The sequence below is a fragment of the Podarcis liolepis genome, assembly GCF_965112155.1.
Source record: "Podarcis liolepis genome assembly, chromosome: 13".
NCBI classification, from domain to species: Eukaryota; Metazoa; Chordata; class Lepidosauria; order Squamata; family Lacertidae; genus Podarcis; species Podarcis liolepis.
In genome coordinates, this window is record NC_139573.1 from 8,164,975 (window position 1) to 8,177,841 (window position 12,867).

The 12,867-nt window shown below is 39.7% G+C and overlaps 1 long non-coding RNA gene across 1 annotated transcript; it reads right to left on the bottom strand.

Moving 5' to 3' along the window:
- Nucleotides 1-1,555: 1,555 nt before the first annotated feature.
- On the bottom strand, nt 1,556-2,926 carry LOC310691492. Its single transcript, XR_014518522.1, has 3 exons — nt 2,880-2,926; nt 2,283-2,346; nt 1,556-1,601 (listed from the first exon to the last, which is right to left on the bottom strand). It is a non-coding gene; the product is annotated as an uncharacterized lncRNA (long non-coding RNA).
- Nucleotides 2,927-12,867: the final 9,941 nt, after the last annotated feature.

Below are 12,867 nucleotides of genomic sequence, written 5' to 3' on the forward strand. Positions count from 1 at the left end.
GCCTGAAAGCAGGACCTGAGTGAAACAGAAGTCTCCCCCAACGCCCACACTTTCCAGCAACTGGTATTTTGAAGATTTCAGTCTCTGATGATGGAGGCACAGCAAAGCCATCAGAGGTCATAGCCATTAATAGCTTTGTCCTCCATGACTTTGTCTTATCCTCCTTTTAAGGCTTTCAAGTGATTGCTTCCAACTGCATCTTGTAGGAATGAATTCCATGGTTAAATCACGAACTTCATGAAGCAGTTAATTTTCTTTAGCCTGTACTGAATCATCCAGCACTCAATTTCCAAAGATGCCCATGAGCTCTAGTTTTCTGTTTATCGTATTTTCCCATGCATTGAAGAATTTTAATCATTTTTTATCATGTTGCTCCTTTCTTGCTTTTTGCTCTAAAATAACCCCCTGAAATGCTACCATCTAGCCTTGCTACTGTCCTTAGAGGAAGAAAAATATGAGCGCTGCATGACTTACCATCCTGGTTTGAAATTTCCCCTTCTGAACAAGGAGCACAACCATAGCAGCAAAACTTTTCTCCTTCTTTTTTCTTCTTCTGCTTGCCAGGGTGGCAGTGGTCATTACACAGAGAAAGGGGAATCACCTATCCATAGCAGGAAAGCCGTTCAGAAGATCAGAAAAACTGATTGTTTATTCACTACTCAGCAAATAAAGGTTTAATATAAAAGAGCTGCATTATGCAGTTGTGTTAACTATGAATCTCATTATTTGGGATTCCCTCCAAACCTATGACAAACTTTGCAATCATTTTCCAGCGAAATCCCCACATTTTGAAGTGTCCCAAAATATTGTCGAACTTCTGCAACAAGGTGCAATGCTGGTCACCCCCATTCCAATATTCTTCAATTCAAACCAAACCTGTGCCAAGGTTTTGCATTAATGGAGAGGGGTGACCAGTAGGGCACTAAGTTTGTCAGGTCAACCATATAGTTCAAGGGCTCTACGAAATGTTAAGTTTCTTCTGCAAAATGCTGGAAAACAATTGAAAAACAGCTCAACAGGACTTCATTTTAACCCTGCCTGGAGATGCAATGGATTGAACCTGGGAACTTTTGCATGCAGTACGTGTTCTATTACTGAGTTATTGTCTCCATGCAATAAGAAAAGAGGTTACCGAATGGGCACCTATGTAGTAATTTCATTTATGTATGCCAAGGCTTTGCTTTATGTATTTGGAAGATATACAAAAATGTAATGTTTTCCCCCCTGTTATCAATTTTTAATGTGCTAGGCAGCCACATTTTTCCTTGGCCATATCAGATAGAAACAACAGTTTTAAACAAAATGGAACTTCCAACACCTAAAGAACACGTCGTAAGACCAGTGAGGACCAGAAGGATTCGTAAACTGCAGACCTGATTAAAACCTCTGTGCCATACAAGCATATCTTCATGAAAAATGAATGCTTCTCCTTCAAGAGTATCAGGATCAACTCGTCCAACTTTCATTTGAAGGAAGGACTTGTTTGGAAATGTGATCATGTTTGTGATGTCAAATCCACCTCTCATTTCCCTTTTATCATTAAAGGACATTGTTTCACCTGCTGAGTTGTTGAATGAAATGCCTTGCAGAAAATGGTGCAGCTGATTCAAACAGAAAAAGGGAAAAGAAGGAATATATATAAAATATATAATAATAATAATAATAATAATAATAATAATAATAATAATAATAATAATAATAATTTATTATTTGTACCCTGCCCATCTGGCTGGGTTTCCCCAGCCACTCTGGGCGGCTTCCACAGAAACCAAAAAAACACTAAAATATCATACATGAAAAACTTCCCTGAACAGGGCTGCCTTAAGATGTCTTCTGAATGTCAGGTAGTTGTTATCGTTTTGACATCTGATGGGAGGGCGTTCCACAGGGCGGGCGCCACTACCGAAAAGGCCCTCTGCCTGGTTCCCTGTAGCTTTGCTTCTCGCAATGAGGGAACCGCCAAAAGGCCCTCGGCGCTGGACCTCAGCGCCCGGGCAGAACGATGGGGGTGGAGACGCACCTTCAGGTATACTGGGCCGAGGCCGTTTAGGGCTTTAAAGGTCAACACCAGCACTTTGAATTGTGCTAGGAAATGGGCCAAATATCAACAATGGGCTAAATTCATATAGCAGATGGAAAAGTTATGACAAAGCAACAGAAGGCAAAAATTCTGTACATACAAAATATATAGGAAATAATCACAATCACAAAATGTTATCACGTGATATCTTGCCTCAGAGAAATTCACTCACATAAATAATATTTTGTTTGCAGCAGGTTACCTGCCAGGGCTGCAGATCTTGAAGTTCAAACCTTTTGCCTCCAACCATTGCTCTTTGCTTGGATCTGTATGAATAAATAGCATGCAAAGCATGGGCGACAACATAGACAGCGTTGTGGATACTGTAGCTGTGGCCAGTCATGTCCATTTCAAACACATGCCCAGGAAGACACTCTAACTTCTCCTCCCCTGTACATGTTTCAATATCTTGCATGAGCAGATCTGGAAATGGACAGTCAAATGCTTGCTCCCAGAAGTCCTTGAGAAAACCATCGTCTGGATTCCAATAAGGTTTTATGATCTGAAGAAATTCATTGAACTTGAGAACTTTTTTGGAGTGTATGGTGAAGGAAATGGCACCTTGAAAGAGCTCAAGATCCCAAGACTTTTGAAAACTCAGTAATACGAAATCAATTGGTGTTGTCATGATCCAAACCTTTCTAAATGATGCACTTTCCTTATTTTCAGGATCTCGTAGATACATAACGGATCTTAACCAGGTCAATGTCAGAGAATCTCCATAGACAATGAATGCATTGGCTTTATCATTTGTGACACCCACGTAATACCTATCAAGCATATCAAAAATTTCACCCACCATATCAAAACGAGCTATTTTTTCCATTCTTTGTGTGAAGGCTGAACAGATCCCATGCTGGTAAAGCATGGGCTCCAGGGTTTGCAGGAAATTTTCTCCTCCATCATCATCTGTAACAAAGAGTCCAATCCATGTCCATCCAAAATGCTGGAGCAAGCTGATAATTGCCATATACTGATGCACTTCATTGGGCACCATGCGGTAAAAGGAAAGGAAGTGATCTATATCACTCTCCTCTTGGGGGAATGAGCCATATGCAAGCTAACAGGAAAAACACAGACATTATCAATATTATACAGCACCTCTCTAGCCCTGCAAATGACCAATAGTGCAAAATAAATTAGGTCCCTTTAATCAGTTACCCAGGCTCTCCAAGGAGGCAGGGCTTATGGTCAGCTTTGTAAAGTCTTCAGGTCGACATGGCCTCCTTGCAGAGACAACTTATCTTGCAGTTGTTATGTGGAACAGGTTGGTGGTATGGGAAGTGTCCAAGGTGCTACCTGCTGCCTGTTTGACTCAGACTTTCACTGGTGTAGCAATCTCTACTGGTCAGGAGTAATCTACGTTTTTGACAGACATTCCAGCTTGTAATGCTTCAGCATCATATTTACTTTCTGAATCTCAAAATCACTTCCAGAATGATAAGAGTGTGAACAAAAATTCATGACCCTACTCCTAAAACCTAATATCTAATCAGAACCTGGATGCAGGTGGCACTGTGGTCCAAACCACAGAGCCTAGGGCTTGCCAATCAAAAGGTCAGCAGTTCAAATCCCCACGACAGGGTGAGCTCCCATTGTTCAGTCCCTGCTCTTGCCCACCTAGCAGTTCGAAACACGTCAAACTGCAAGTAGATAAATAGGTACTGCTCTGGTAGGAAGGTAAACGGCGTTTCCGTGTGGTGCTCTGGTTCGCCAGAAGCAGCTTAGTTATGCTGGCCACATGACCTGGAAGCTGTCTGTGGACAAACGCTGGCCAACCTCGGCCTATAGAGCGAGATGAGCATGCAACCCCAGAGTCATCCAAGACTGAACCTAAGTCAGGGGTACGTTTACCTTTACCTTTTACTCATAAAACCTACCTGTGGAATCTTGTAGAGGCTTAAGGTATCAGCCATATGGAAGGAGGTATCAGAGCTAAGTCCTCCGATTATGGCGATGAGGTTTTTCTGCGAGTCACATTTATAGTTGGGAGCAAATCTATGCATTTTAAAGAGCAGGTCCATGGTGTTACGATAGGTTATCCTTGCATCATAATAGCTGTCGTAGATGTGGAACCCCAGTGTGACATTGGGCAAGATGTTGGGATTCTCATTTATCACTTTTACAGCAAATGCCAGAGCAAGTATGTGCTGGTAGAATTTTGTTATCATGCTGCAAATGAGGTTAGTTTCAAATTTCAGAGGAAAATTCTACAATGCAGACAAAACAAATTGCCCTTTCTTCCTGAAACTTATACATACTCAACTATAGCTGTAGTTTTTATGGTGGTTCTAAAATAATAAATATCAAACTCTTCAGCCCAAATAAAATGTATTACTCATCATGCCATTTGTATATTTCTTTTACCACCGTTTAGTTAGCTCTTGTGTCGTCTTTAATATCCACCTCCCTTCCAAAAAATGACTACAACAATATCCAACTCTTTCTCTTTGTACTCCAAATGGCCATGAAGGTAATTATTCTATGCATCTAGCCCAGGAATTCAACAATATTTCATTGAATTAGTTACAGTTACTACCATCCTTATACAAGGCAGTTTCTGGTATTCATTTATAGGATTGCACTATGCATTTGTTTTAAAAATAGTTATCACTTTAATAAGACAAGTTAATGATTACTTTAAAAGTTACATTATTTTTAAAAAAGAACTAATCAGAACCAACCTGCCACAGTGTGATCCAATACATTTCTACTCAAATGCAAGTGCAAATGAGTTCAATGAGGATAACTTCCAAGTTATTTTTGTATAAGATTGCAGACTTGGTTTAGGTGCAATCATTCACTTCTAATATACCAGAAGTCACCTCTTCTATGTAAGACAGGTATAGAAAAATGGGGTGAAATGTTTTCTCTTCATCACAATTTTAAGGTTCTTTCCATCACCACTATCAAATATATTCAATTCTAAACCTAATAGAACAATAAACTAACTCCTTTAGACTTATCTTCACTTCTCTATCACTATAACATGGTCAGAAATGTATACAGAGCATATTGCTCTATATTTCACTAATTTAATGACTGTGTTCTTAAGCCATAAAATCTCCACAGGGTTCAATCATTTTTGAAGCTTGAATTTGGAGTTCAAGGAATTGGAAAGACAAAAGTTTTGGAATACAAGTTCATGTCATTGAAGTATTTTAATTCAAACAAAAAATAGGAATTTTGCGTATTAGAATGAAGGAAACATCCATATTAGTGCATGTAAATAATTGCAAGTAGCACGCTCTAGGAGCATTTTTTGATGATTTATTATTTATACTTCATGCTTACGATGGCAAAACTCATACTTTTTTTTTAATCACCTAAGGCTTGGGAAAGGAATTAATCTCCCATCAACTTGCTGTTGCTACAATCAGTTTAACAGACTCCCAACACACACTACATTTTGTTAAAATTTCTAGATTTCTGTATTTCACTAATCAGCCAGTGCCAGGTGTGACTTCATAGATGAATGAAATATATTGAAACAGGTCAATATCTCACAAAGCAGACTCAAACGGTGTCTGATTCATGGCATTTTTTCTAGGAAGATTGGACACTTTCAGATTAGGTGCCCCAAGAACATGCACAGCAGTAACCCTATTATCACAGAGAGCAAAGCAATTATTTACTGCAGATCATTTTAGGAGAATACACAATACTAAACAAACAAACAAACAAACAAACAAACAAATAAACACTGGAAGGATTAATCCCAAAAATGAAGGAGGAGGGAGAGTCTCTTACTGTGGATTATTATCAAACAGATTCTGTGAAGGATTTTCAACGAAGCGTTCTTCAATGATGGAATAATAGAACTGAGAAGCTATCCCACCAATGATGAGGCCACCTGACTGGTACCATTCATGTGGAACAGGAAATGTATCAGTCTCAGGGCACCTCATAGCTGCTTTGCACACAACAGGAGGCAGCAGAAAAAGCAAAGTGAATGACCACAGCATCCTTGCAGGCAAGCTTCTCTGCAATCTTGGATGCTCTTTGCCTATCAGTCCCTGCAGAATGACTTAAGCAAACTAGATGGCATGATACCTGGCTCTGTCAATAGAGCACAACAAGAGAGATTGGCACACCTTATTTAAAAACCAAAGCAGTATAAACACATGCTTTGGATGCTAGGTGAGATTTCCAATGCTCAACACTCAGATTTCAAGGCAGACCAATAATATGATGAAAATACAAAATGGGAGAAAGAAAATAGGGAGCCATGGCTACCTCTAGGTACTATCCCTATCTCCTCATGATACAGAGATTAATCATTATAATCCATTTCATGGCTGTTTATTGACAGTTTTCTTATGCCTCTGGTGTTCTGACAAGGTGGACAAATTATAGTGATTTGGATAATTGTATGGTGACTTAATAACTTTTGAAAAGTTTTAGTTTCAATGAGGGTTGGTTTTTTTTCTTTTATTGCATCATGTTGAGTTCTCTGTTTATTCTCAAATCTGCCTACAATGCCCTATGCACTGCCTCTGCCCTTTTGTGGCACAAAAAGTGGCAATTATCTTGAAGTGTTCCATGGTAAGTGAAAACATCAGCAGGAAAGTCAAAGTGAGTCTATTTTGTTTTGTAACTCAAGGCAAATCTTGAATGAAAGGTGACTGTCCAACTCCAGTTTTGCCACATGATTTGGCAGCTCTTATTTTTCTATGTGATAAATTTGTGGCAAAATCCAGATGTGTCATCAAGATGAGGGAAACTATACTATTGTGACAATAGCCATGAAATAAAGAGGTGTGACACAAGTGAAGTGTGTTTATTTACATTGTACTAATTCTCTTCAGTGTGATTTTGCTCAAACTCAGCTGTTAACAATTCTGGCAAAGCACACAGTGCCACCTAGAAGGGGTTGGATTTAACTTCACCTACTTCCATCAGACCCACACCAAAGGGGAGAGGGAGGCCTTCTTGACCTGCCCCTTCTTGGGGCCCCACAGTAGTTCCAAAGGTGATCTGTACTCAACGTATAGGCCCCAGAACCAAGAAGAAAATAATTGGGTCTCACATTTCTCTGCATCTGTAATTCCAAAAGGTTTCATGATCTATATCAACCCAATTACAAATGTTTATTCCAAAAAAGAAGTTTAAAATAACATTGAACTTGTCTAAAGCCTTATCATCATCATCATCATCACCACCACCACCATTATTTTATTTATAGCCCACCCATCTTGCTGGGTTTTCCCAGGCACTCTGGACAGCTTACAGCATATCTCAAATCATAATAAAAACAACAAGCATTAAAAACTTCCCGATACAGGGCCGCAATCAGATGTATTCTAAAGGTTGTGTAGTTCTTAATTCCTTTACAGCTTGAAGAGAGGCTGTTCCACAGGGAACTCAAGTATAGCTGTGATATCTGACACTCCTAAGCTGTTGTATTTGTCTACTTACAGATCACACTATTTGAACATAATACATTCTCAGAAAATTGTTTGTTAGATGAGTGTTTCCCTAAGGAGCCAACAGTTTCCATTAATACCTATGAGAACATTCTAATGTGTTATTGACCTCAAAATTTTGACCCTTAAAGTGTGAAAACCCCATGAAAACATTCTGAAGCCTTCCAAAAGGCATACATGGATGTAAAGTCAGCTTGTTTCTTTACAGTACTAAACACACATCCAACTGTTGGAATGCCTGTGGTGCATATAACAAGGTTTGGGTACTAATTACTCATGTTAGAAAAAGAGATTTTTCATATAAAAGGCATTTGAATAGTGGGACCTGTGTTTAGAAAATATAAATAAACAAATGGCAAAAAAGTGATCTCAAGTACGTTTGCTACTGTAATATGCACAGAGAGACAGAGAGAGAGTGAGTATTTTGTCTTCAACTCTTAACTATCACATATTTAAAATTTACCAGAGCGAAGGAAGAAAAACCTGTTTAATTCTTTTTTCTTATAAGTTGCTCCCTGTTGTTCAGTTCTGGCCTCAGAATAATGATGTAGCATTTAGGGGCAAAGATGCAGCCCAATAACCCAGCACTGGAGGCCAAGATGGAGAAGATCTCCACAGCCACCATGCTCTTTCCACTTGTGCTCAGGTAGGCTGGAAAAAAAGACAGCCAAACACTGCAAAAGAGCAACATGCTGAAGGTAATGAACTTGGCTTCATTAAAACTGTCAGGTAACTTGCGGGCTGCAAATGCAGCAACAAAGCTGGCAATGGCCAAGAGGCCCATGTAGCCCAGGACACAATAAAACATGGTGACTGAGCCTTCATTACATTGCACAATGATTTCTTCTGCTAAAGAGTGCATGTCCAGATCAGGGAATGGGGGAGATGTCATCAACCACACAGTACAGATAGTTGATTGAATAAGAGAACAGGGAATGACAACTGAGTAGGCCAGTCTTTTCCCTACCCACTTCCTTATGCTGGACCCTGGCTTGGTGGCCATGAAAGCTACAACTACAGTGATAGTTTTGGCCAACACACAAGAAACGGCTACAGAGAAGATGATGCCAAACGTTGGTTGCCGGAGGAGGCAGGAAACTGTGCTAGGTTCACCCAGAAATAACAGTGAAGAAAGGAAGCAAAGCAGGAGAGAGACAAGGAGAGAGTAGGTGAGGTCCCGGTTGTTGGCTTTGACTATGGGAGTGTCTCTGTACTTAATGAATATTCCTAGCACCAAAGCTGTGATGAGGAAGAGAGAAAGGGCAACTGATGCTAAACTAATCCCTAAAGGTTCTTCATAAGAAAGGAAGGTTATCATTTTCTCAATGCAGGCAGTTTTGTTCTTGTTTGGATACTGAGCTTTTGGGCATCTGAAGCAATTAGTCATATCTGAAAAATAAACAAGGTCAAATTTCAATACTGATTGAACAGTACGTTGTCTTTTATGTGACTGCTTCACTGACATAAGAACATTAAGAACATAGGAGTCAGCTTAATCAGGCCAATGACCCATCTCATTCAGCTTACTTTTCTCTCTGTGGCCAACCAGATGCCTATGGGGATCCAGCAACCAGGATCTGAGTGAAACAGAAGTCTCCCTTGACCCCTCACGCTTCCCAGGAACTGGTATTTGGAATGATACAGCTTCTGACCATGGAGGCATAGCAGAGTTCATAATCATTGATGGACTTCTCCTCCCTTAGTGTCTAAAATTCTTTTAAAATTCTTTTAAAGCCTTCCATGTCCATGTCTATCCTGGCCTCTTGTGGGCGGAAATTTCATAGTTTAATCATGTGCTGCATGAAGATAGTTTTCTTCTGTTTGTTCTGAATCATCCAACATTCAATTTCATAAGATGCCCCTGAGCTCTCATGGTATTAGAGAGGGATACCCCCCCTATCTGATTTATCAATGCCCAATTGAATTGATTTCTCAATTCCGTTATCTGATTTCTCAATGCCTAGATTTATACATTGTCATTATCTTGCCCCTTACCCACTTTTTGATCTATAATAACCCCCTCAAATGCTACTGTCTATTCTTGCCATTGTCCTCATAGGATGAAAAATATGAGTGCTACATAGCTTACCATCCTGGTTTGAAATTTCCCCTTCTGAACATGGAGCACAACCATAGCAGCAAAACTTTTCTCCTTCTTTCTTTTTCTTCTGATTGCCAGGGTGGCAGTGATCATTACATAGAGAAAGGGGAATCACCTATCCATAGCAGGAAAGCAGTTTCAGAGGATAGGAGAAACTGTGTTTAGTTCCCTACTCAGCACAGGTCTTTTTAAAAGAATTTTCCTATACAGCTGTAAAATTCCATTATTTGGGATCCCCTCCAAACCTATGACAAAATTTGCAATTATTTTGCAGCAGAAACCCTAAATTTTGCAGTGCCCTCAAAACTGTATGGCTGATATTCCCAGCACGGTGCTCTATCGGTTACCACAAATGGAATATTTCCAAAATCACTCCCCCTTGTGCTATAGTCTTGCAATAGTTTTGCAGTGTTTATAGCATAACTCAGCACTGTCCGAAACACTTCAAAACTGTGCCAAAGTTTTGCAGTCATGGATTGGGGGTAACCTATGCCAAAGTTTGGCAAATGTTTTACAGCATTTCATAAGTTAAACTTCACCATTTGACTTATGAAATGCTGTAATACAATTGCAAAGCTTTGGCATAGGTTAGGAGCGGATCCCAATGTTTTTCATAGTTCACCCAGCTGCCTTATGCCAAGTCTGACTTTTGGTCCAAAAATTTCACCAGTATTTCCTTTCTAACCCTGCCTGGAGATGAAAGGGACCTTTTCCCAGCAGCACATGTGTTGTTACTAAGCTATTGATAAAGAGATTGACAAATGGGGGAATCTGAATAAATTTCATGTGGAGAGCTTTGCTTTATATATATGCAAGGCACTGTAAATATAAACCCCAAATTTAGCTGTTCAAAGTTACATAGGGCTGCCATACCTCTAGATTTTCCTGGACATTACAGGGATTTCAAAGGTGGAAGTTATGTCTGGGGGGGATTTTACGGAAGGTGGTGGTTTCTCCTGGATCTTAGGCAAGTAAACAAAAAAATTGTGGGTTTTTTTGGGAGGGGGTTATTTTAAAAACCCCAAGTCATCAATTTTGGGATCTTGCTAAGGAAATGCTCAACAACAGTTGAAATATGGCAACCCTAAAGTTGCATTAGGGATGCGGGTGGCGCTGTGGTCTTAACCACAGAGCCTAGGGCTTGCCGATCAGAAGGTTGGTGGTCTGAATCCCCGCGACGGGGTAAGCTCCTGTTGTTCAGTCCCAGCTCCTGCCTACTTAGCAGTTTGAAAGCACGCCAAGTGCAAGTAGATAAATAAGTTCCACTCTGGCAGGAAGGTAAACGGCGTATCCATGTGCTGCTCTGGTTTCTCCAGAAGCAACTTAGTCATGCTGGCCACATGACCCAGAAGCTGTCTGCAAACGCCGGCTCCCTTGGCCTATAGAGTGAGAGGAGTGCGCAACCCCAGAGTCATCCATGACTGGACCTAATGGACAGGGGTACCTTTACCTTTAAAATTGCATTGAATGTGCCAGAGAACCAATTTTTCCCCTCTTCCCTATCAGATAGAAACAGCAATTTTAAAGATGGGAATTTCTGACACTCAAAGAACATGTCTTAAGAACAGTGGGCATCACATGGATTCTTAGAATGCAGACCTCATTAAAACCTCTGTGCCACACAATCATATCTTCATGAATGATGAATGCTTCTCCTTCAAGAGCATCAGGATCAACACGTCCAACTTTCACTTGAAGGAAGGACTTGTTTGGAAATGTGATCATGTTCATGATATCAAATCCACCTCCCATTTCCCTTTTTTCATCAAAGGACATTGTTTGCCCTGCTGAATTGTTAAATGAAATGCCTTGCAGAAAATAGTGGAGCTGATTCAAAGAGAACAAGGGGGGAAAAGAAAAAAGAAAAATATATACTGAAGGCCAAATATAAAAAATGAGCAATTTCAATCCAGTGCATAGAAAAGTTAGAATATTGCAGTAGAAGGCTAAAATTCTGTACATGCTAAATATACAGGAAAATGGGTGCGCACAAAATGTTATCACTTAAAAAATATCATATTTCATGATTTGTGGCTTTGGAGTAATTGGCTAAGTGAAATAATATTTTGTTTGCATTGTGTTACTCCCTTTTATATGAATATTGCTTATGAATCTGCACCTAACATAGACCACATATTTAAAATGAGCTATTTTCATACAGCAGATAGAAATGTTACAAAATGATATCACTTTAAAAATGTCCTGTGTCACGAAGTTCAGACTTGGGGTAATTGGCTCATGGAAATAATATATTGTTTGCAGCATGTTACCTGCCAAGGCTGCAGATCTTGAAGCTGAAACCTTTTGTCTCCTGCCAGTGCTCTGTGCTTTGATCTGTATGAATAAATAGCATGCAAAGCATGAGCCACAACAAAGACAGCATTGTGGATACTGTAGCTGTGGCCAGTCATGCCCATTTCAAATTGATGCCCAGGCAGACACTCTAACTTCTCCTCCCCTGTACATGTTTCAGTATCTTGCATGAGCAGATCTGGAAATGGACAGTCAAATGCTTGCTCCCAGAAGTCCTTGAGAAAACCATCTGCTGGGTTCCAGTAAGGTTTTATGATCTGAAGAAATTGATTGAACCCAAGAAGCTCTTTTGATTGAATGGTAAAGGAAATGGCACCTTGAAAGGGTTCAAGATCCCAAGACTTATGATAACTCAGTAATATGAAATCAATTTGTGTTGTCATGATCCACACCTTTCTAAATGATGTGATTTCCTTATTTTCAGGATCTCGTATAAATAGAAGAAATCTTAGCCAGCTCAGTGTCAGAGAATCTCCATAGATGATGAATGCATTGACTTTATCATTTGTGACATCCACATAATATTCATTGAGCATGTTGAAAATTTCACCTCCCAAATCAAAATGAGCTACTTTTTCCATTCTTCGTGTGAAGGCTGAACAGATTCCATGTTGGTAAAGCAATGGCTCCATAGTCTGCAAGAAATTTTCTCCTCCATTGTCATCTGTAACAAAGAGTCCAACCCATTTCCATCCAAAATGGTGAAGCAAGCTGATAATCGCCATATACTGATGAGCTTCATTGGGCACCATGCGGTAAAAGGAAAGCAAGTGATCTATATCACTTTCCTTTTGTGGAAACGAGCCATATGTAAGCTACAAGGAAAAGTGCAGACATTATAAAGGTATGTGAGTCTAAACAATTTTTTTGATCATTTTTCTGTTCATTCAACAAATGTTTGTTGAAGAAATTCCGAGATGGTTAAACTGAATGCTTCTTCCAGTTTA